This window comes from Eschrichtius robustus, chromosome 8 (assembly GCF_028021215.1).
Source record: "Eschrichtius robustus isolate mEscRob2 chromosome 8, mEscRob2.pri, whole genome shotgun sequence".
NCBI lineage: Eukaryota > Metazoa > Chordata > Mammalia > Artiodactyla > Eschrichtiidae > Eschrichtius > Eschrichtius robustus.
This window is the reverse complement of record NC_090831.1, coordinates 22,184,742-22,209,671: the sequence shown is the minus strand read 5'-3', so window position 1 is coordinate 22,209,671 and position 24,930 is coordinate 22,184,742. Positions and strand designations below refer to the sequence as shown.

Below are 24,930 nucleotides of genomic sequence, written 5' to 3'. Positions count from 1 at the left end.
AAATGCAAAGGTCATTTTTCCTTTGGAAAAAAAATAACTACCTGCCATTTCCTAGAGAAAAGATGACATTTTTCTATGAAAAGGAGACATTTTGCCCAGAGGCAAGTGGAGGCAGTTTCTGGGATTACCTGACAGTGAGTTTACGTAAGAGCAGAGCAAGATGCTGTGCCTCTGGCAGAAATGACATTTTCCTCCCTATTCAGCGTTGCAAATTCTGAAAAGTACAAGACCGATTTTTTTGGTGGTAATTCTCCCGGTCTCTTATTGATGTGTGCAGCAGCAAAACTAATTAATGTTATGAACATACACCGTGCTGAGACAAGGGGAGGTTGTACAAAGATGGCAAGCTGGCAACTGAGCCCTGAGACAGAAGTCCAGGGCTTTCCATTGGATTTCTATCACTGACTCATCTTGTTCTGTTTCAAAATCCACCTAGCACCTCATTGCACAGCAACAATATTCCCCTCTATTAAGAATTATTCAAGATAGATATATCCATTTGCTCATTCTTTTTTTTATATATATAAATTTATTTATTTATTTTTGGCTGAGTTGGGTCTTCGTTGCTGTGCGCGGGCTTTCTCTAGTTGCGGCGAGCGGGGGCTACTCTTTGTTGCAGTGCGCAGGCTTCTCATTGCAGTGGCTTCTCTTGTTGCGGAGTACGGGCTCTAGAGCGCAGGCTCAGTAGTTGTGGCGCACGGGCTTAGTTGCTCCGCGGCTTGTGGGATCCTCCCGGACCAAGACTCGAACCCGCGTCCCCTGCATTGGCAGGCGGATTGTTAACCACTGCACCACCAGGGAAGCCCTGCTCATTCATTTATTCAACAAATTTTATAACGGGATGTTGAGTGGTACTCTTCACAGAGCTGGCTCGAGGGCCTGTCAGCCTCCCTTAAGGCTGCTGTGGAATGACCCCACCACAATCAGCCCCCCCACTCTCACCCTAGTCTGTATAAACAGAAGCTGGAGAGGGGAAAAGAGACTCTCCAGGGTAGTCTCTCTTATGTGGGATGCAGCGTTTGTGTTAAGAGGTAATCCAGTGGTGCCCATGAGAAAGAGAGGGGTGCTCCCTTTCCCCATCTCCATCCAAGTGAAGGGGAGGCCCTAAGGGCATCACTCATTGAAATTGGGGTTGCCTAAAGGAAGGGGAGTTGGTGGTTTGGTTTCCACATTAGACATCTGCTCAGGCAGTGGACTTGCTTCCTTTGCCAGTCAGAAGAGAAGAGAAGTGAATTGGGTGGGGGGGGGATGGCAGGATAGAGAGAGAGAAGACATGGCAAGTATCTGGCATGGCAAGGCTGTGCGAGTTTTCTGTGGTCGAAGTGACCGTGGGGAAGAGACCTTCACTGGAGCCCGCTATCTTCCATGTACCACTCAAGAGAGCTGCCTGCTGGGCAAGGAAACCCAACATCAATAGGCTGGGCAGTGCAGGCTGGGCACCATGGAAATGAAAGAGGTCAAGCTTGAGCTAAATATTGCACTGACCCTAGGATGAATCCACAGATCGATTCCATAAGAGAGCCAGCCACCGGGTACCTGCCACTTCAGTGGTCATTTCTCTTTCACTAGACAAACATCCACAACCTATGCCAAAAAAGAATGCCATCGCAGAGTTAAATAAAGAATCCCTCCTCTCTGCACATGACACACTGGAAAAACTAGACCTTGAAGAGTCAAGGAGGAGGCAGTGCCCCAGAGGCAGACCATGCCTCCCCTACCTCAAAGCTGTCAGGGTCCCAGGAAAACCCATGCGGACGGTAGGAGCAAAAGAGATTTAAATCAAGTTTAGGAAGCTGAGGCATTAATGAGACTGGACACATGATAGCCAAAAGTGACTAAAAGTTACGGATTTTCCCAGGGGCATGAAAATAGTAACTGTAGAAAAAAATTACTTTATACGTTTACACCCCCCCCCCCCATGCCATAGATGATGCTGTTCAGTAAACAGGCCGTGTGCCCACCATGCATCAGCCATCCTTTCAGGTCCTGGGGGCCCGTGGATGAATGAGACAGCCTCTGCCATTAAGGAACATATAGTCTGGTAAAGTAACTGAAGCATGTGAACAATTTCAAGTGGCACCTGGAGATAAATACTAAAAGGGATGTGTACAGACTGCTTAGGGAGAACAGAGGAATAAGTCTCTCGCAGGAGGAGGGGGTGTGGGGAGAGTCCAGGGAAGATTTCACAGAGGAAGCGTGATTCAGAGACCTGAAGGGAGATTATGAATTTATCAAGCATGCCAGGTACGGGGAGTACTGTGTGCAAAAGTGCAGACATCCATTCATTCCGCAGGCACAGATGGGAGCTTTTACTATGAGCCAGGAGCTGTGCCAGGTAGGAGCCCAGCGTATAAACCCAAATCTGGGGGACATGCAAAACCCTGGGCTGTTTGTTATGCCCTTAAACCTAGGAGGCAACAGAGGTGGAAGATGCAACAGAAGTTGAGGTGGAAGGCTGCCAGGAGCTTCATGTGGAAGGGAACTATAAAACGTGCTTAGGAGGCATGGAGGGGTGATAAGTAGAGGAGCACCCTGATGAAATGTGCATTTTCAGAAAGTTAACTCCAGAGTCTGTATAAAGTATGCATTGTAGAGAAACAGGAGTCAGAAGAGAAGCTAAGAAATGTGCAGGATCTCTTCCATTTTCCACTCCAAACCCACCTCCTCTAGTTCCCTGTATGGACTCCACCAACGGGCTCCCTTGCCCTAGAGCTCCCAGTTGGGCTCAGAGAGAGGGAAGAAGCAGCTGGCGGTCAGAAGGTAGGAAGAGAGTGAGGTCCTGGCACTCAGTGCCTCGGGTCCTTTGCTGCCAGACTGCTGTGTGCTGGGCATCCATCTTTTGGAATCTCAGCTCTAGCAACCATGGGAGGAGAAAGAGGAAATGAAGTGGCAAATATCTGGACAGTGGAATCAGTGTTCTTCTTGTCTGAGCAGATGAGATGAGTGAAGAGTCATGTATGTTTGCCTGTTTGGGTTTCATGCTTGAGCAACTAAGTGGACTGCGGCACCTTTAATACAGAAGGAGAAACAAGTTTGGAGGGTTTAAGCTAACGTTTTAATAACTCATAAGGCATGAGGAATGAGGCTAAGTTAGGTAACATGTGAACAAGGCTTCTATGTAAGGTTTATGTCCATAAAGTTCAACATCTATAAACTCTCATCGAAGACAACTAAGTTCTCAATTCCACAATGTATATTTTCTTTGTTGAGTTTTATTTTATGACTCCCTTTTTGATTCCTTTTCAGGAAGAAGTGGTAGCAGTAGGATTGATTTTATATTGCCAGCAAAGTCTACACTGTTAGCAACTCAGTGGGATGGGAGAGGGGAAGAATTACATGCCAAAGTCTACAACACAGAGAATGCATAGTGCTTCAGACACTGAATAGCTGCCAAAAGGAAGAAGGAGCAGCCTTGTTTTCCATCAAATTCTTCTAGGTTTTTCCAGATGGGAGAAAACCACAAATGGGTGAAAGTTATACAGAGACAGATTTTGACTTATTTTTTAAAATAGCTTAATGACAGAGCTACCCTACAACGGAATGGGTTGTCTAACTAATAACAATATTCATTCACTGAGAGTTTCATGTCACTGTGCCAAACTCTTAAAATATAATATCTGATTTAATCTCTACAATAACCCTGTGGTGTAGATACAATTATTCTTATTTTGTAAATAAGGAAGCTTAAGTCCAGAAAAGTTAAGAAACTAGCCAAGCTCACATCATCAGTACATAGTAAGGCTGAGATTCAACCCCTTCTTGACCACTGTGCTACTTCCTTCCAGGAGAGTAGTCAGCTCCCTAGAATTGGAGGTTTAATCCGAGTCTAAATGATCACTTCTCAGGTGTTTCTGCTCTGGCTGGAGGTTGAACCGTACGGCTCATAAAGTCACCATCTCTCAGGTGTGGTATCATGTGCTCCTCCTCTACCTGCCCTCTCTTCCTCTCACCCCCCCACCACCACTGCTGCTAACTCTGTGTGTTATATGTGTTGTGTGTGTAACACACACACTTGTAACTTATACCCTGTCTGCGTATCTTATATACATCTGTCTGGCTGGTTAAAAAGACAGCTTCAAGGTCAACGCACAGAATGCATGATATTTTATAATAGCATGGTTTTTTTTTCCTTGCCATATACCCCAGTGTTTTGCTGGGAGGAAGCCAGCAAATATATCTTGCAGCAGTTTCACATTTTTTATCAATAAATGATATCTTTTGTTATTAAGAAGTACCGAATTAAAGGTGTTTCAAAACTTCTTGGAACAAGAAGGCCTATGAAGTAATTTTTTTCAAGTATGTCATTTAGATAGCCAAGTTATCTAAACACAGATCTTAGAGCCCTAAGAAGATTTCACGTGATCATTACAGTTCAAATGAAACTATGTTCTGTGAAAAGAAATCTATGTATACATAGAATTGACCTAACTAGTTAGACTAAGGTGCAATGAAGTAGAATCCCAAGGCAGATCTCTGAGGCTCCTAATTCCAGACTGCCTCCTGGTTTAGTTTCAAGCCTGGGACACAAAAAGGAATGTAGTGTAACTCAAGAAGTGATCCCAAGAGAATTCACTTCTACGTAAGATGTAGAAACATCTTTGAAGTTTTTACATCAATCCAAGCATATGATGTCTCTTTTACTCGAAGGAAATGTCTGAATGCCCTTTGCTCACATAGCTGAGATGTTGAAGTGAGGAATGAGGTCCTCAGAGAAAAATTAATTACAGGAAGAGGATCATTACAGTTCAGTACTGAGAATTTGCATCATACTCTGTTCATCATAATCTAACACCCAAGTATATATCTGATATCCTTGTCCAGTAAATCGCTGGCATCATAGTATAAGATAGATGAGATAGTGACTATAAAAATATTTTGAAAAGTGCAAAACAATGCTTCAATTATAAGTTAGTGTTATGGTGATTTTACATTCTCAAACATCTTAACATGCCACTTTCTCCATTTTAACTTACTACGCTGATGTGCATTCTTATCTTTTCCCTTCTAGGTGTTGTCAATCTGTCTAATTAGATTATAGAATCATTAGGTGGAGGCCAATGGCTAATTTCTGTGTTTAGTATGGAAACAATACACTGTTGGTATTTAATCATCCATAGTCTCCTGTTCTGGCTCAGCAGGGTGTAACAATACATCTTCTGAAAGCTCACTAGAGTGAAAATTTCCCTGCGGAGGGTGATACTCAAAAAGAGTTCTTCTTTTTACAAGGGTGTGATGGCTAAGCCACTGATCTATAGAATGGAAAATCAGCCTGAATAGATGTAAAAGAAAAAAATCAATATGCAGTAGTTGTTTTATGCAGCACTGTTCAATTCCAAAAGAACTGACAGTCTGTAGAAGCAAAAAACAATATGTGTTATGCCATTTGGGAAAAAAAGCAAAGCAAATAATTCATATGTGGAACTTTTATGAGTGTCTCAAAACTGTTTAAGGAAAGGTAACTCAGTATTCCTTGGAGAATCATGGGTGAAACAAGAGTAGGGAAAGTATTAATTTATCTAGTTTTTAAGTAAAGAAAGAAAGAAAAAACACACAACAAAGCTCCAGGATTCAGAGTTTATCAGTTCTGTGGCCAGAATCCCGGATTGCTCATCTGCTGTTCAATATAGTTTATAAAACCTGTAGGGATTTAGCAGTAGCTACTCACTCTGAGGTTAGAATTTAAGTTCTGCTCAAATTCTTAATAAAAAGAGTTTCATGTTTTTTTCTTTATAGTTGAATCCCTCTTGGTTTGCAGCTAACTTTACAATGGCTTCTTCTGGAGGTTTATTTAGCTTAATTGACAGTATCTGCTGAGGCAAAGGCAAAGAAAACAAAATTGCCCATTTCCCATTGATAGGTAGATTCTGTAAGAGTTTGATAGGTTAATAATAGAAAATTCTTCTAGCAACTCTGTTTTATCATATATACCCAAAGGGTTACAGAGTTCATTTTCTTCTCAGCTAGTAAGTAAAGCACCCTTTCTGAAAATACTATTAACACCACTTGAAATTCATGTAGAAACCAACATAAGGATCTCAGAATGTTTAAAGAGCTTCTTCTCTAATCCCCTCAATGTAAATGGAAGAAGGACAGGAACTAATTGCATCTGTTTCAACACTAAAATGCGATGTAAAAGATGAATTTTTATTTCTACACACCCAGTTTCATTACTGGGCTAAAATTTGGTGAAAGAGAAGGAATACACAAGCTTTTATTCATTGCTTGCTGTGCGCCTTGGAAAATGTAAGGGAAAAGAGACAACTTTGTATCTGAAAACACTTCCATCCGAAGTAATAGCTATAGGGGACAAAGAGACACTGTAAAAGAGACTATCTGTTAGTGATATGAACAAGAAATGTAAATTGAATTTATTGTCGATTTCTGAGCATCTATTTTACATATAGTTAAATATTCTAGTGAAATCTTATGTGCTTAATATATTAATTGAATTATGTATGTATATTTATTAACACAACTGTAAAACCTTCATAATAAATATTGATTTTGAAAACTAAAAAAAAAACAAAATAACAAAGTATTGTAGATAATTCTCTATCACTCATGACAGATGGATACCTAAGAAACTTCCCAGTGGACATCCTGGGACATATCTGTGGAAGTACCCAACTCAAAGACTTACGATGCAGTGAAATATCTTCTCTGACTGATTGTGGAAATAGCAAAGCTTCCATCATGGGAAAGGTTTAAAAGAAGAATGTGTTTTGGAGTGAGCCAAGGGAAGTGTAAGAAACTGTTGAAGCAAAGCAAAATCAGTACTAAGAAAGAAGGAGAAGAAGAAAGAAATAGGGAGAAAAAATGACCATAACTCCTTCCACAAAATGAAGAACATGTTTGTATACCTGCAAACTAATTCTAAAGTTAAAAACTTACTAAAATGAAATGGGACAGAAATGAGGTAGAAGCAGAACAGAAAAAAATCTCTAATTTTGAAGACTTAATTTATTAGCATCTTAGTGTACATTTAATCCTTGTTGGAACAGTTGCAATTCTGAATATAATAGAGTCTGAGCTAATTGGCTGAGAATGATAATATCCTTTAAAACGAGCTTCTGGCATAATGTCCAGTCTTCTCTAGGCCTATAATTACTGGTGTGTGTATGTGAGCAAGCAACTATGTGATTCGGTTGGGCTCAATGGGCTGGTAATAATACCTCTGATCAATGTTTGAAACCCTCCAAGGAAGAACCCAGTGTGAATAGCATGACTAAATTCTATAGACAGCAGTGCTTGTAAGAAATAAAAGGAATAACAGGGTATGTGAACTCTATCATCAACTCTTATTTCTGGGAAAATGGCAAAATATGCAACCCTGCCAAGTATATGCCAGTTAACGTGATTCATTTTGGATGTGCATTAGCCCTCTAGCCCACAAATGTCCAGATGATGTCTCTCACTTAATACTAGGTCATATTATTTAATGATGTCACTTAGTTGTGTGAAATCAAAATGCAGACACTTAATTCCAAGTGAGAGACAACACAAAATGGTAACCAGAGCAGTTGGCTAGGAAACTTGGGAAAATAACTTCTTACTTTCTTGCCTCAGTATCCTCTGTCCAAAACTATGATGGTAAATTAGATTATGTCATAGGTCCTCTCCAGCTCTAAAATAATATAAATGGACAATTGTGAGCCACAAAATTGCAAATGTTGGTCTAATAACAGTATAAAACTGTGGCCTTTAGATAGAATTCCCAAATCAGCAAACTGGATAAAGTTCATCCGTGATAAAGCAGTATGCCTGACAATCAACTCTGGGAATCAATGTCCTATCCTCTGATAGAAACAGCCACAATAAGTTGAATACAATCTAATAGAATCAAAATATAAGTACCACCAAAGGCAAAGTCAGCTAATTTTATAGTTTCTAATAAATATATACACAGGAAACTACATAGCTAAAAAACACCAACATTAAACATTTAATTATCCTGGAGCATGACTTGGACACACTACACAGTCACTATAATTGATTGAGAAAAGAATGGTGGTTAAAGTTACCAAGCAAAAGGCAATCGACTGAAAAACAGTCAACTCAGAGGCCACGAGGCCATGTGTGGACATGCCCCTTGTTAACACTGATAAACTGTTACTGATGGAGCCAGTTCTAAACGTTCAAGGTTATGGATCATGCTGCCCAGGGCTAGCTGTGAGAAATTTGTATTATAACTGATGTCCGTCTTCATACTCAGCTTCTTTTTCTGTGCCCCCTTCCTTTCTTGATAATATAATAATTCCGCAGCAAGTTCTTTGTCCTACAAAGTTCCACTCTTCTTCTGTGTCCGTCGTGCCTCTTCTCTCTCCCATCACCACCACACAAACATATAAGATAATCAGAGTTGCTACTTCCGAGATACTTCTTATTTTGATAGGTGAGTCCTGAACCAAGGCCAAGACATAAGTTATTTTTATAGAAAATGAACGTGCTACATTAGTGTGCCTTCTTAATTCCATAATATAACTTATTTTCTTTTAACCTCCTCCGGGGAGCTGTAAGGCATCATTTTTATATCTTTGGAAGTCATGAAAAAGCAATAAAGAGGCATTATAAATACTTAATCTGCATGGCATCCTATTAATATGTCATTGTAAAATGCATCCTATCTAACAAAACGTCCATAGCAATAATATTCATTCTGAGAACATAGTAGGTGGCTCCTGAGCTACTGTTAAAGTCTTCTACTGGACTAATGCCATTTAAGGCAGTGTGGGTTCATTACAGTATTATTTGAAGAAGAATCAGTTATAAAATCAATCTATCATTGCACTATGTATCGTGCACCAAGGCTTCAGCTGAATGATAAATAGTACAGAAACATTAAGTTTAATTAATCTTTCTAAGACAAATGGAGGAGAGGCCTTTCAAAGTGAACAGTATCTTAGTATGGGTTAACTTAGTATAGGTTGACACGTGTCTCCATGCTAACTCATGTCTCCAGAGCTCCTAGTCCCATAACTTTCTGTAATTTTAGGTCATAAATGCAATAATTTTTTAAAGTCATTCTAAAAAATCATTTTAGCATCAGGAGTATTTAAATCGACACAATAGCAAATAGGTGTATGATTTCTTTTGCCTCCAGAAAAAAAAAAAAAATGTGTTGCTTAACATATGTGGTTACAGCCTTAAATGCAGAAAAGTAAACAAACAATGCCCTACTTGCCATTGTGCATGACAATTCACAAACATTGTGCATGACAATTCAGAAACATTGTGCATGACAATTCACAAACAGCTCATTTGATATATTTCTGTATATCAAAAAAGTAACTTTTATGTCTTTTTTTCTATTTATAACTTTTTTCATACATATTTTGATTTTATTATTTTGTTTGTGTTAGTAACTGTGTTTCTATTCTTTATTATTCAAGTTGGAAAATCCATATTTGGTGTTTTAAATTGACAACCACATAGATAGAACTTGAATTTTTTATGTTATTAAGCTTTGTGTCCATTTCCTTGTCTTGTAATTGGCCCTTCACTAGCCAAAATATAACCAAAGCTATTTGTCCTACATGATTGAATAATTTTCATAGTACTTTTGGGGGTAGCTAAAATTTACCTGCCTAAATTTCATTCTGGACCTTAGTATTTCTATATGCAAATTAAATGCCCCTAATTTTTAATTTAAGAAAAACATTAGCATTTGAAAATAAAACTTGCAACTTTTTGGGTGAGGTTTTCTCCCAAAATTCCATTTCAACTAAATTTGCTTTGCTTGCCTCTATATATATATATATATATATAAACCCATTTCATGGAATACTGTGTTTGTATTAATAGGCCCCCTCTGATCCTTTAACAAATTAAGAATTTTTGAAAAGTGCCAAGAGTTTGCGTACTGACCTTTTTTTTTAATTAAAAAGAAGAAAAAGAAGCCTAAATGTGTTATCAGTGTATGAGCACTTACGAAGGTTTTCTACCTTTATTGACCTGGAGTTATGGTCTAGAAAAGATACTATGTGTCCTCATCTTTGCCTCTTTCTTTACTACATTGAAACATTCTCATGCATCAGATGAAGTTCTAATTTTAAAAACTTCAGTTGTCCCTTTAGTCTCTTTATACTATCATTCTGTCACAATCTTTCATAGGCAAATATGAAAAATTATTCTTTACCTACTACTTCCCTCTCTTCATATCCATCCCCTTGATCTTCTGTAGTTTGGCTTCTGAAGCCAGCACTCTACCCAAGCTTCTGTCTCATCACCACTCCCAAATCCAGAGGCTTTGATGGGAGTTCATTGCTCTTGAACTCTCAGAAGTACTTAACATTGTAGACCACACCCTCCTCCTTGAAACTCTGCCTTGCCTTGTTCTGTGACAAGGCTCAGCTGACCTTCTTTTCCTACTTTTCTAGTTGCTCCTGGAATCTGGTTTCCTTCTTTCTCATTTTCCCACTGCCCATGGGAATTGCCTTTCATTCCATCTTTTGTTTTTCTTTTTCTATTTTGTTTCCTGGAAGAGCTCATCCATTCTCATTCTGGCTTAGCTACTTATTAGCTGTGTAACATAATGCAAGTTATTTAGCCTCTCTGTACCTCAGGTTTCTCATCAGCAAATTGGAGATACTATTTGATGTGAAAATTAGAGTTAGCATGTAGAAAGCATTTAAAATAACCCTTGTCATAACATAAGTAACATAAGTCATTTGTCATCAGTCATAACATAACATAAATAAGTCATTTGTTACTAGCCATGATCATTATTTGCTATCATTTCATCACACTTAAAACTACATCTTCATCTTTGATTTGTGTTTCCATATTTTAAACTGCTTTTAAGATATGATCAACAAAATATTCCATCAACAACACTTCAAACACCAGCATGGCCAAAACAGAAGTCAGTTTCTTGGGCCATATTTCCTTCTCAACATGGCTTATCCTTTCAAATGCCCTCTTTCTATCACTGATATTACCATTCTCCAGGTAATCAGCATTACATGGTAATTTAACATTTTTCTTTCACTGTCTACATTAAGCTTATTATTTAGCTTGTCAGATTTTCCTTTGTAATTTAGTTTGAATTCACTGAATTTTGTTGCTTTCCAATGCTCGGCTTGGTCCAGATCCTTGCCATCTTACACATGAACTAGTCATCCATATCTCTACTCCCAGTATCTTTATTCCAACCAAATAATATCTTATAAACACCACGTTCAGTATGTCATATTCCACCCACTGTTCTTATACTCAAGAAGTTAGAATCCAAAAATCTAACTATACCAATAATTGTTAAATAATTGGGAATTGTAGAGCTGATGTTGCTTTTAAAATACATATTGAAAATTTAAGTTCATAAACTGGAAACTCAAATAAAACCTGAGAAGTATAAATATTTTATTATTTTTATAGATTAATAAAGTAAGAAGGAAAGATCATAAAAATGTTCCAGTAAACTCAAACATATCATACAAAAGAGCCAATAATAGTATAATTACAATAATGATAATAACTGACATTTCTTATCTATATTACACTTTACAAAATATTTTGACATAAAATATTTCATTTGCTTTTCACACTAATTCAATGAAAAAGGTGTTGCTATTAACCCATTTTACAGAATTAAAAACAGAGGTAAGGCTAAGCAGCGTACCAGAGATCATACGCCAGGAAGAGATGGAGACAGAACTTGCCTTTGGGTCAAGTTCCATTGCATAATTTGAAAGACGTCAATAATCATTTTTTAACAACTTACTACATTTTTAAAACCTGGTAATAGAGCCTAATGAATGCTGAGTGAATGAGTGAATTACCTACCATATAGGCTGGAATAATTCTAAATTACTGTATATAGAACCACATCTAATACAACTTGGGTTTCACAATAGATAATCTATACATCTAAACCTCATGCACTATCTTATCACTGCTTGGCAAAACAGGAGTATACTGTCTAGAAATGAATAAATAATATTATCACTTTAGTACTAAAAGGTATCTGCCTCTACTTAAGTTCATTAGCCAAAGGATCAGAAGCCATTTCTCATTTTTTAATAACTGTCTTCATAATTAACAGCTTATATAACAGTAATATAGGTGAAAATATATAAAATACTTTTACAAGCATAAATAAAATTGCCTTTATTTTACAAATGTTGTCCTTTGAATATAAAATAGTCTAAAATTATAGAGTTGACAAAGATGAACATATGACTGAGTCTTAGGTGTAAATTCTCCCTTTCTTTTCTATATGTGGGGTTAATATTCAGATAGCTCAACTGACATTGCCTACTGATTACAGAAATTATGAAGATGAAGCAAAATTTTCCTGGATATACTTAATGCTCTGGAAAGAATGCTAATGATAGTTAAAACATTTGATCCTGAATTGAATGTATATATCTCTCTATTCACTTGACTGTTTTAAGTAGGATTTAAAACTCTTTGGTGAAATTATTCAAAAATTTCTCAGTTGCAGATTACTTGGCATTGGCTATTACACTGCCTGTCTTATGTAAACATTATTCTTAAAACCATACCAGGACGTTAGTCCCTGGGGGATGTGGAGAGAAGGCAGCATGTCGCGGAGCTGTGGGATGGGTTCGCCCTCAGGGCAGTGAACAAGCGCGTGCAGCAGGCAGTGGCGGGGCAGCCGCGGGAACTCCCAGCCATCCAGCCCCGGCTAGTAGCAGTCAGCAAAACCAAACCTGCAGACATGGTGATCGAGGCCTACAGTCACCAGCAGCGCACTTTCGGGGAGAACTATGTTCAGGAACTGCTTGAAAAAGCATCAAATCCTAAAATTCTGTCTTCGTGTCCTGAGATCAAATGGCACTTCATTGGCCATCTACAGAAACAAAATGTCAACAAATTGATGGCTGTCCCCAATCTCTTCATGCTGGAAACAGTGGATTCTGTGAAGCTGGCAGACAAAGTGAACAGTGCGTGGCAGAAAAAAGGTTCTCCCGAAAGGTTAAAGGTTATGGACCAGATTAACACCAGTGGAGAGGAGAGAAAACATGGCCTGCCCCCATGGTGGCCATGGTGGAACACATAAACACCAAGTGCCCCAGCCTGGAGTTCGTGGTGCTGATGACCATCGGGAGCTTTGGGCACGATCTTAGTCAAGGGCCAGACCCAGACTTCCAGGTGTTACTGCCCCTCCGGGAGGAGCTGTGCAGAAAACTGAGCATCCCTACCAACCGGGTGGAGCCGAACATGGGCCTGTCCGTGGACTTCCAACACACGATTGAAGTGGGATCTGTGAATGTCTGAATAGGAAGCACCATTTCTGGAGAGTGAGATTACTTCAAGAAAGCTGCCCTGGACAAGCTTGCAGCAGAGCTGAAGGCCCTGGCGGCAGAGGTGGCCCAGGCACATTGAGCAGCGGCCCAGTTCAAGGGCCGGGTCCAGGAAGACTAACTATGCACTCACCTGGGCTTTCACTTTCACGTCCCCCACGGCACAGCACGACCACGCCCTTCTCAGCACCTGGAGAGAGCACGCCGACGATTATGTGTGTTGATGGGAACCATCTGACTTAGTGTCTGGCACAGGAAGCTCAATTCAGGCAGTGACTTTGGATTGGATTTGAGGAATCCAGACTTTTCTGCAGAACAGGTACCTGGGCAGTAGCCAGGAGTTGAGTTCAGGCTTGAACGTTGCCCAGGAGCACCAACTAACCCATGAATGCCTTTCCCAGATTAAAACTTGGTGACTGATGCCTATAATCACCAAAGTCAAAGGGATTCCCACTTGTCAACCACTTCAATAGAAAATTTCCTGTTACCAACTCCGTACAAACCCCACTGAGTAGCCATCTCTGCTGCTCTGGAGCAGTGTGGTTTCTGCCCCCAGTCTCCACCCCACCCAGTAAACGTTGGTCTCCACTCTGGAATGGCAGTACGGGTAACTTCGGGACCTGGCTCGAGTTAGTTCGCCAAACCCACGTTGTGGCTGATGAGAGCTGTATCCTCAGCCACCGTGTGGTGCTGACCCTGAAAATTACAGGGCAACTAACAGCAGCGGTCCTTGGCCCTTTCTAACATCCTCCTCTAGAGACAGGACTTTGAGCTTTTGCCCCAGGCCCTATGGTGATGAGAATCAAATGATATGATTCTTCTGCCACCATAGTTCCCGTTATGATGATTACTTATCTCATAGCTCCCCAGATATGAAAGATCCCCTCAAAGCCAGTTCAGGCTCACAGTTTCAACAAGGCCTGGTTTTGAGGTTCCTGTTCCTGGGAGCACTTTTTAGGCATACTAATAGCCTCCCCTCCCAACCATGTTCATAAGGTGGAATTTTGCAAGTCTTGACGTTAATAGAGTAGCTAGTTCTTCGAAACCCAGAAAGCACAATTCTCGTATAGTCGCGACAGACGACTGTAGTCTGGGTCGTTGTTCGTTTTCCAGGTGGGTTTTTCTTATTTATTCAAGCCCCAGTCTTTAATTTTATGAAACAACTCCCATGAAGCTGCTGCCGAAATGTAATTTTGTAAAACTTAAACCATTACGATTCCTGTACTATTTCACTCAGAGCTATAGTGTGATATTTCAGAGCCTATAAAATAAAAATGTGAGTTTGAAAAAAACCCAAACAAACCATATCAGTGACTTTCAGGAGCCTGAACTGAATTGTTGATTCAAGATAGAACTGGCCTTAATAACCAATAGAAAAGGCCACTGTGAACATGTGACTAAGTGCCAAATGGATAGCTCACTCGTTCCACTTTCTCAGAACTTCCAATATTTAGAGCATCATTGAGCATTTCAGTAAAAAAAAAAAATACAGTCATTTGGTACTGAAATTAGTGCATAAAACCATAATTTTATATCCTAGGGATCTTCTGCATCATAGCATTTTTCTAATAAGCTTCATTAGTATTTGGCAGTATGTCTTTTATTTAAATGACTTGATGACAGTTTCAAAGGAAAGAACACTGTAGATAGCACTTTATTTTCTGTCCATAGTTGGAATGTGGACAAGAAACCAGTGTCAATTAGTGAAGCAGCAGCCAAGTTAAAATGGATTTAAATTGGAGAAACAATGAGCTTATCAAAGTGCTGTTATTTTAAATGCCACCCTGTAGGAAAAGTAGACAATGCAACCCATATTCTACCATGAGACATACTTTGCTTGAGTTCATCATTAACATTACTGATGATTAGAGGGAGAGAAGGGTTTGGATGAGGAAATAAAAGAAAATCTGACTTGGGCTTGCTTGCCCTTAGAAAGGCCTGCTAATTGGCCTTTCAATTAACTGAGGAGAAGCCTTTCAAGTCTTTGGTAACAGTGAAGTGGAACTACATTAGCACATCCACTTCCTCTTTTTTTTTTTTTTAACAACTGTATTACAGTATAATTGCTTTACAATAGTGCGTTAGTTTCTGCTGTATAACAAAGTGAATCAGCTATACATATACATACATGCCCATATCTCCTCCCTCTGGCGTCTCCCTCCCACCCTCCCTATCCCACCCCTCTAGGTGGTCACAAAGCACCGAGCTGATCTCCCTGTGTTCTACGGCTGCTTCCCCCTAGCTATCTATTTTACATTTGGTAGTGTATATATGTCCATGCCACTCTCTCACTTTGTCCCAGCTTACCCATCCTCCTCCCCTTGTCCTCAAGTCCATTCTCTACGTCTGCATCTTTATCCTGTCCTGCCTCTAGGTTCTTCAGAACCATTTTTTTTAAGATTCCACATATATGTGTTAGCATATGGTATTTGTTTTTCTCTTTCTGACTGACTTCACTCTGTATGACAGTCTCTAGGTCCATCCACCTCACTACAAATAACTCAATTTTGTTTCTCTTTATGGCTGAGTAATATTCCATTGTATATATGTGCCACATCTTCTTTATCCATTCCTCTGTCTCTGGACACTTAGGTTGCTTCCACGTCCTGGCTATTGTAAATAGTGCTGCAATGAACATTGTGGTACATGACTCTTTTTGAATTATGGTTCTCTCAGGGTGTATGCCCAGTAGTGGGATTGCTGGGTCGTATGGTAGTTCTATTTTTAGTTTTTTAAGGAACCTCCATACTGTTCTCCATAGTGGCTGTATCAACTTACATTCCCACCAACAGTGCAAGAGGGTTCCCTTTTCTCCACACCCTCTCCAGCATTTATTGTTTGTAGATTTTTTGATGATGGCCATTCTGACTGGTGTGAGGTGATACCTCATTGTAGTTTTGATTCTTATATTTGTAATGTAGTCTGATTTGCATTTCTCTAATGATTAGTGATGTTGAGCATCCTTTTATGTATTTGTTGGCAATCTGTATATCTTCTTTGGAGAAATGTCTATTTAGGTCTTCTGCCCATTTTTGGATTGAGTTGTTTTTTTGATATTGAGCTGCATGAGCTGCTTATATATTTTGGAGATTAATCCTTTGTCAGTTACTTCATTTGCAAATATTTTCTCCCATTCTGAGCGTTGTCTTTTCATCTTGTTTATGGTTTCCTTTGCTGTGCAAAAGCTTTTAAGTTTCATTAGGTCCCATTTGTTTGTTTTTGGTTTTATTTCCATTTCTCTAGGAGCTGGGTCAAAAAGGATCTTGCTGTGATTTATGTCATGGAGTGTTCTGCCTATGTTTTCCTCTAAGAGTTTTATAGTGCCTGGCCTTACATTTAGGTCTTTAATCCATTGTGAGTTTATTTTTGTGTATGGTGTTAGGTAGTGTTCTAATTTCATTCTTTTACATGTAGCTGTCCAGTTTTCCCAGCACCACTTATTGAAGAGGCTATCTTTTCTCCATTGTATATTCTTGCCTCCTTTATCAAAGATAAGGTGACCATGTGTGCTGGGCTTTCTATCCTGTTCCATTGATCTGTATTTCTATTTTTGTGCCAGTACCATACTGTCTTGATTACTGTAGTTTTGTAGTATAGTCTGAAGTCTGGGAGCCTGGTTCCTCCGGCTCCGTTTTTCTTTCTCAAGATTGCTTTGGCTATTCTGGGTCTTTTTTGTTTCCATATAAATTATGAAATTTTTTGTTTCCACTTCCTCTTTGTTCAACAAATATACACAGTCTTCTCTTTGTTACCACATCAGTCCATTTGCAATAGGTATTTTCACACTTTCTGATTCAGTTTGTCCAAAATGTGATTTTTCTGCCTGAATTGTCAGTCCTCTGAAAAGCCAGGTCATTTAAGGTGATGGGTGGTAAGCAAAAGTTAAGCCATATTGTTTTTTGATACCAACAAATATTGGTTCTTTCTTTATATTACATTTATTTGTAAACAATCAGCAATGCATTGCAGATTTAAAGCAGTGTTTTAGCCTAAAGCTCACGATTCTCTTAGTTTTGAAATAACAGCATTACCAATCTGGAATGCTTAAAAATAGAGGGGGTGGGGAAGGAAACCATGGACTGAATGGCAAAGAAAAGGATCCGATCACTCTCCCATGTATACAGTGCCATGGAGAATGCAAAGGGGACACCATTTAGAAGGATTCCCTTTGCCTTGATTCCTCCCTTTAAAGGAGGTTGGTGCTTATAGTTACTCTGCTATTCAGAAAAGGAGTTTCAAATTCTGTGATGCTGACCAACATCTAAGGATCTTGAGTTACTTTGTAAACTACCATAGAACATAATAGCAGTTTTGACTGGTTAAGGTAAATCATGAAGTAACTCACTTCCTTCAACAGATACTCATCTATCTCACTGTTTACTGAGCACCTGGCACATATGATTAGCCACCAGGCTACACACGGTGCTCTACCCTGGAGACTCAGTCATGCTCACTGTCCCATGGAGCTTTCTGTTCAACAGTGATGACAATACAGAGAATCATCAGAAAAGGGAAAAATGGCCGACCAGGCAGGGTTTCATTAAAGCAGTATCATTGGAGTTGTGTCTTAAAGGATAGTCTTTTAAAAGGCAGAGATGCATTCTAGATGGAGGACATAAACAAGACAAGAAAAGCTAAAAAGCATGGAGCATGTTAAAGGATTATGAATAGCCGGTTTTTTCTATAGTGCATGACAATTCATTCAATAAATATATACTCAATCTGTACTATGAACAAGGTTCAGTCTTGGACTCTTAGGATAAAGCAGTTAAAAACAAAACGTTGGCTCATGTACTAATGGAGCCAACATTCTGAAGGAGAGAGATAAGCAATAGAAAAAAAAATAGGTCTATAATATAATGGAAGTAGTGAGAAGTGCTGCCCTTTTCAAGCTACCTTGTTCTCCCTACTGATGTTCTCCTGGAACTCATCAAGCAAGATCTTGCTTCAGGGGTTTGCATTTGCCATTCTCTATGTCCAGAACACTCATTTTCAACACATTCACAAGGCTCTCTGCCCTCACCTCCTTCAGACCTCTATTCAAATAGCCCTCTCTCAGCGAAGACTTTCTTATTAAGCAGTAACCACCACTCTGCCCCAACACAACCTATCTCGCTTCCCTGCTTTGATTTTCACCATACAACCTATTTTCATCTGGCATGCTATTTCATTTGTTTATTGACTCTCTCCACACTGGAAAGTAAGCTCCATGAAAGAAAGGGATTTTTGCCTATTTTGTTTAGTGTTATGCTCTCAGCACTTAGGACAGCACCTAGCACATGCAAAAGATATTTGCAGTATGAAAAAATATAATGAAAAATAAATTAGGGTTAAGGTGGTTAAGTGAATGATGTGCTGCTGTTTTATGCGGAGGCTGGGGAAGACCTCTCTAAGGAAGTGGCATCTGAATAAAAACTTGAATAAAAGGAAGGAGCAAGTCACATAACTATCTGAGAAAAGAGTTTCCCAAGCAGAGGGAACAGCGGGGGCAAAGGCAGGAGCATCCTGGCTGGAGCGGAAAAAGCTAAAGAGGAGAGTGATAGAATATGTCAGAAAGATAGCATGAGTCCTGCTAAGGATCTGGATTTTATTCTGAGTGAAAAGGGAAGCTACAGAGGGTTTTGTTTTGTTTTTAGAAGAGTGGTGACACAATTTGACTTACTTCTGTAAAACATCACCAGGCTACAGGGTGGAGAATAGACTATAGCAAAGCAGAAAGAGATAGACAGGTAGGAAGGCAGTACCAAGTAGTTTAGACTGGTGTGAGAGCAGTGGAGATGTAGATTCCAGATGGCTTTTGAAGGTAGAGTTAACAGGATTTGCTAATGGAATAGATGGATGTGGTAAAAAGATATCAAGGAGGAATTCAAGGAGTTAGACTGTATAGATGGAGTTGTCATCAACTGAGATGGGGCAGACTATGAAAGGAGCAAGCTGGGCAAAGGGAGGAGCGTTAGAAATGGAGAGTTAGTTTTGAAGCTCATACATTTGAAATGCCTTTTAGATATCCAAGTGGAGATATTGAGTAGACAGTGGGATTTTTAGTGTGAAGCTCAAGAGAAAGGTCACAGCTAGAAATATAAATTTGGAATTTATCAGTGTATAGGTGGTATTTAAAACCATGGAAGTAGATCAGATCACCAAGAGAATTAGTGTGATTTAGACTAAAAACCACTAACATTTGCATGATGTTTTACCATTTACCAAGCAATTCCACATCAACTGGAAAATTGCAGGAGTTAAGATTACAAATCTAAGATGGACTTGAAAAAGAAAAGTGACTGAAAGGCTAAGAGTAATATGAGAGAGAATGCTGTCTGCACAGTGCTTTACAGATGACTGAATTTGGAGGATGAGGTTGTTAAAGACAGCCCCAATTCCTTCATTTGAAGGAACTATAAATATGTGGAGGTGGAGAGGGGTCATGAAGAGGGATGATGATAATTATTATTTTGAACACGGTGAGTTTCTGGTGCTTTAACACCATCCAGATGACGTAGGAGGAGGAGGGGGGTGCTCTTTGCCAAAGTCAAGCCCTATTTATCCTTCAAAACTCAGTTCAAACATTACTTCCACCAGAAAGTCTTCTCCTCCCAGTCTTCTTGGTCTGAGTCAGGGCTTTTCCTATCTCATCGCCACCTCCACACACTTAGTATTGCCTGCTTATTTGTCTGTGTCCCACTGAGTTCCTTGAAAAGAGGGATTTTATCTTTCATGCTTGTGTCCTCAGCACATTGGACAGTGCCTGAGATGGATGGATGGATGGATGGATGGATGGATGGATGGATGGATGGATGGATGGATGGATGGATAGCAGCAATGAGAACCCAACTGAAGTTGGTTACATTAGTTTACACTAAAGACAACCACTGTGGTTTTGTGGAGCCCAGAATGGAGAGGGCAGAAAGTACACTAAAAGTCAACTACAGCTTGATCTCAAATAGCATCTGTTCTGTATGAAGTATTTTTCAGGTCACCTGGCCACCAGATTGAGACATAAAAATGTGAACTATTCACCACACTGAAAGACTTGGTGACCAAATTAAGTTCCCTAGATGTTTGGGGATGAAATTAAGTATATTAAAAACTGCTCTCTGAGAATTTCTCCTCTGTTTTAAGAATGGGATGAAGGCATTTACTAGAAAAATGAGAACTTTTGCATAGACTGCTACGTTCAGCATCTGGATATAAAGTGGAAGACAGCTATGCTCACCGCTGTACCACCAACACAAAGCTGAAGTTAATGCCCTAATGACTTGAACCCTGGACCATCACATTTAAAATGACTGATCCTCTATTTACTAAGCTACTCAGAACAGTTGTTGTTTAAGGGTACAAACTTGCAATGATTAGTAAGTAAATCCTTGAGATCTAATGCAAGTATAGTGAATATAGACAGAAACATTGTATGATATTATCAAACTTTCTAAGAGACTAATTCCTACCTTACAAGAATTAATGAGATTTAATACATGTGAAGTGATTAGTCCAGTGCCTGACACAATAAATTTCAGTTGCCATCACCATCATCATCGTCAGCTTTGGTTATTTGTGATAATCACACTTCCCAACTGAGATCAGGCAAAAACCCATTCAAAAAGCAGGAAGTTAAATTTTGTTATTCTTTTCCAAGTGGCTTTAGATAATATGCTTTTAGTGAAGAAAACCTGTAAATGCATAGCAGAACAGATAGAAGGTTTGTAAGGCAGTTACTCTCAGGTTTGTGACATTTCCATGTAAAATAGTTTTGCCTTGTTCCCTGGGGAATTAGTTCTTCTCTTGATGCTAAATCACAGCTCTGTATCCACCATGGTATAAATGTGGAAAGTGTAGAAAATGGCTTATTCATATCAACTTCCCCCTCCCCCATTTTTGATGTTTTTGATCAGTAGAGTATTGATTTTCTACCTATGAATAAGCTTGATATTAATGACCTGTGCCACCACAGACTGTAAAGGACGTCTCCTAAGCTCTCTTGTTACACATATAAAAATTCATAGGTAGGTACAACATGAAATTTCACATTATTTATGGTGTTACTTTCAGCCTTTTTTTCAATCAGAAGTCCTTAAACTTTTTGATCCTTGATTGTCTTTGGCAGTACGTATAGTGAAGCCTGTAGATCCTTCTTGGAATAATATTTCTAAATGCATAAAATAAAATATGAAACTATCTGTGATTTCTATGGGTAACAGAGTCATAGCATCTGCTATGCTACTGTTGTTTGTTGCAAACATGTATTATTGAAGGAAATACTATATTTCTGTTAGAAATACCTGAAAATAAAGATGATTTTTTTTTCTCATCCAAGTGCACAGACCACTCTGATAAAGATCCCTGATGTAAAAGAAAAATTTGTCACTTTGTGATGAATATACTAAAGTGCAAAGTTGCTACCCTTTTTGATTAAACACTATTGTTTTTATGTACCTTTGAATTGTATTAAATTTATTTTTGCTGTTTAAAATACTATACCCACATTATAGAAAAATAAGAAAACAGAATAAGAGGCATCACCTATAATACACCCACCTTTCATATTCCCTGTTAGCATTTTCATGTGCTTCCTTCCAATTATTTTGTAACTGCCATCATCATATTGTATATGTAATTTTGTATCCACTTAAAACTAAACATTGTATCATGAGCATTTTCCATGTTGTCCTACAATGTTTACAGCCACAGTTTTCATGATTATGTGGTATTTCTTATCTTACTTAGCCATACCGTTCCTACTGAATAGCAACATTTTTTGCTACTATGAGCAACATTGTTTCATAATGGGTGCTACTGTGATAAATTTAAGTATAACTAATTCTTTAAGTGAGCAACCAATTAAAAGTTATGATATGTATTAAGGGTTTAGAACTTACCATACATTATTTCACTTTAATCATCACAGTGAGCCTTCTCTTTTTTGTTAATAAGCTTTTTATTATTATTATTATTATTGTGAGACAGTTTTAGATTTACAGAAAAATTGTGGAGATAGTTCCCATATACCCCACACTGAATTTTCCTTACTGTTAACATCTTATTGCTAGTATGGCACATTTGGTACATTTTATAAGCCAATAGTGATATGGTATTATTAACTAAAGTCTATACTTTAGTCACATTTCCTTAGTTTTTACCTCATGGTTTGTTTTGTTTTGTTTTCTCCTGTCCCAGGAAAGGAATGCCCTGGGTGTGTATCCAGGACACCACATGACCTTTAGTCATCATGCCATGCGTCCTTAGGCTCCTCTTGGCTGTGGTAGTTTTTAGACTTTCCTTATTTTTGAGGATCTTGACAGTTTTGAGGAATACTGGTCAGGTATTGTGTAGAATGTTCCTCAGTTGGGATTCGCCTGAGGTTTTTCTCATGGTTATACTGGGGTTATGGATTTTTTTGAGAAAGACCACAGAAGTAAAACACCATTCTTACCATATCATATCAAAAGCATATACTATCAACGTGACATCACCTGTTGATGTGAATCTTTATCACCTGGCTAATGTCTTGTTTGTCAGATTTCTCCACCAGAAACGTATTATTTCCCCTTCTTTTCATACTGCAGTCTTTCGAAAGAACGCATTTTGTGCACTGCACACCTACCAAGTGGAGAATTATGCTCCGCCACCTTACACAGCCACATTTGTTATTTGTAATTCTTTGGCATAGGAGATTTGTCACAAGCCTCCTTTAATGGATGAGAAAACTAAGGTTGAGAGAGATTAAGGAACTAGCCCAAGCTGCCTAGCCTTCCATGCTTATAACTGCTAGAGCTCACTTCCTCTCCTCCACGGCACTGGTGGAATACTGCTCCTTACCTCAATCTACCTCTCTGTGCTGCGCCAGGTGAGCCCTTCCCAAGCTGACTGGGCTGTTTGTGGCTGCTCAGCAACTCCTGTACCGGCCCATTTGGGGAGGTAGGTATTCATTCTACAAATATCACGTGTTCACTTGCAAATACCAACTTCCCTCTGAGGTCTAAGCAAGTATTTCCAAAACCACCAGAAGTCACTCAATTTGGGAGAAAGAGACAGACAAAAAAGACAGAAGTGCTTCCTGCTTTGATAAATGCTATTCTGCTTAGCTCAATTTATTGACTGAAAAAAGTATTTGTATGTAAAACACTATTCTAGGCATAAAGCATACCCCAGTAAATTAAGTCCCTGCTTCATGGAATATTTTAGTGAGACAGAGAGAATATAAGGCAATAAATCCATCCTTAATAGTATATCACTTAGAAGTGCTGTGAAGACAAATAAAGCAGAATTAGGGAATAGAACACTCAAGGAAGGGCTGAGGCCAGGACATTTCAACAGAGACCTCAATGAAATGAGGCAAGGCATACCAGGCAGAAGGAACAGAAACTTCTAAGGGCCTCAGGATGCACTGTGCTTGGTCTGATGAGGAAGAGCAAGGAGGCTAGTGTAGCTAGGGGACATAGATCAGGGTTACGGGGATGGGGAGAGAGCAGAGGCTGGACATGGAGGACCCTGTGGGCCACAGTAAAGCTCCTGGATTTTGTTCTAAACATGATGAATAACCATTTAGCAGAAGAATAAAGTAATAAGATTTATAGTTTTTAAACATTGATCTGGCTCCTGTGCTGAGGAGAGACTGTCAGCAGAAAAGGGCGAAGCAGAGAGACCAGTTAGGGTACTACTAGAGTAGTCCAGAAAAGAGATCATGATTCCTGGGACTAGGGTAGTAGCAGTGGTTGTGGTGAGAGGAGGGTAGGTTAAGTACATATTTTGGAGATAGCCATGACTGGATGGATTTTTGGACATTGAGAGTGAGAAAGGAGGAGAGATCAAAGATGGCTCTGAAGTTTTTGTCCCAGATGGTGGTTTCAATTACTGAGAATTGAAGACTCAGGGATAAGCAGTTTTATACATATTAAGTTTGAGATGACTTATGGGACCTTCTGGTATTGAGTAAATAATTGAGCCTGAAGTTTTTAGGAGAGATTGTGCCTGGAGATATAGATTTGGGGGAGAGTAATTGACATATGGGTGATGTTGAAATACACGAGATTGGATGAGATCATCTATGAAATAAGTATAACAGAGAAGAGAAACAGTTCCAGAAAAAGGATACAGACGAGGACACTAGAAGGAGCGATCAGTAAGACTGAAAACCAGGAGAACGTGGTGTCCTGGAAACCAAGGGAAGAAATTTCTTGAGGGAGGTAGTGATCAACCATGTGACATGATGCCAAAGAAGTTGAATAAGACCTCACACCTTCAGTGGTCATGGAGATTCTCTTAACTTGGATAGAGGCCATCTTGCCTTCAATGGATGAACATTCAGACACCAAATTTATAGTTTTCTTCCCTACATTGGCCTAAGAGACAAATAGAGGCACATATGGATGTATTCACAGAGTCTAGTCGATCTTATGATTATAGTCAAAGTACACAAGGACTTACAGATCAAAAGTGGAAGCAGCTGGAAAAAGAAATAATAAAGTCAGATTTATCAACATGATCTTTCTGATACTTTCTCTAACCAGCAGCATGGATACCATCCCTGAGCAATTGTTACATTATTAAATAGCATGATCAACTGTACTTACATAAATATTAAAGTATTGTACAAAAACTAAAAGTCATAGAGAGGGAATAGAGAGGTATAGGTAGAAAGGCAAAGTAACATGAGGGTTATTATTTTATC

The 24,930-nt window shown here is 39.0% G+C and overlaps 1 protein-coding gene and 1 pseudogene across 3 annotated transcripts in view; both read left to right on the top strand.

The window, feature by feature from the left end:
• The window catches only part of MAGI2 (membrane associated guanylate kinase, WW and PDZ domain containing 2), a 1,349,206-nt gene that overhangs the window by 1,053,545 nt on the left and 270,731 nt on the right, over positions 1-24,930 (top strand). The gene's annotated exons all lie outside the window — the stretch shown is intronic.
• On the top strand, positions 12,525-13,347 carry LOC137768818 (pyridoxal phosphate homeostasis protein pseudogene; annotated as a pseudogene).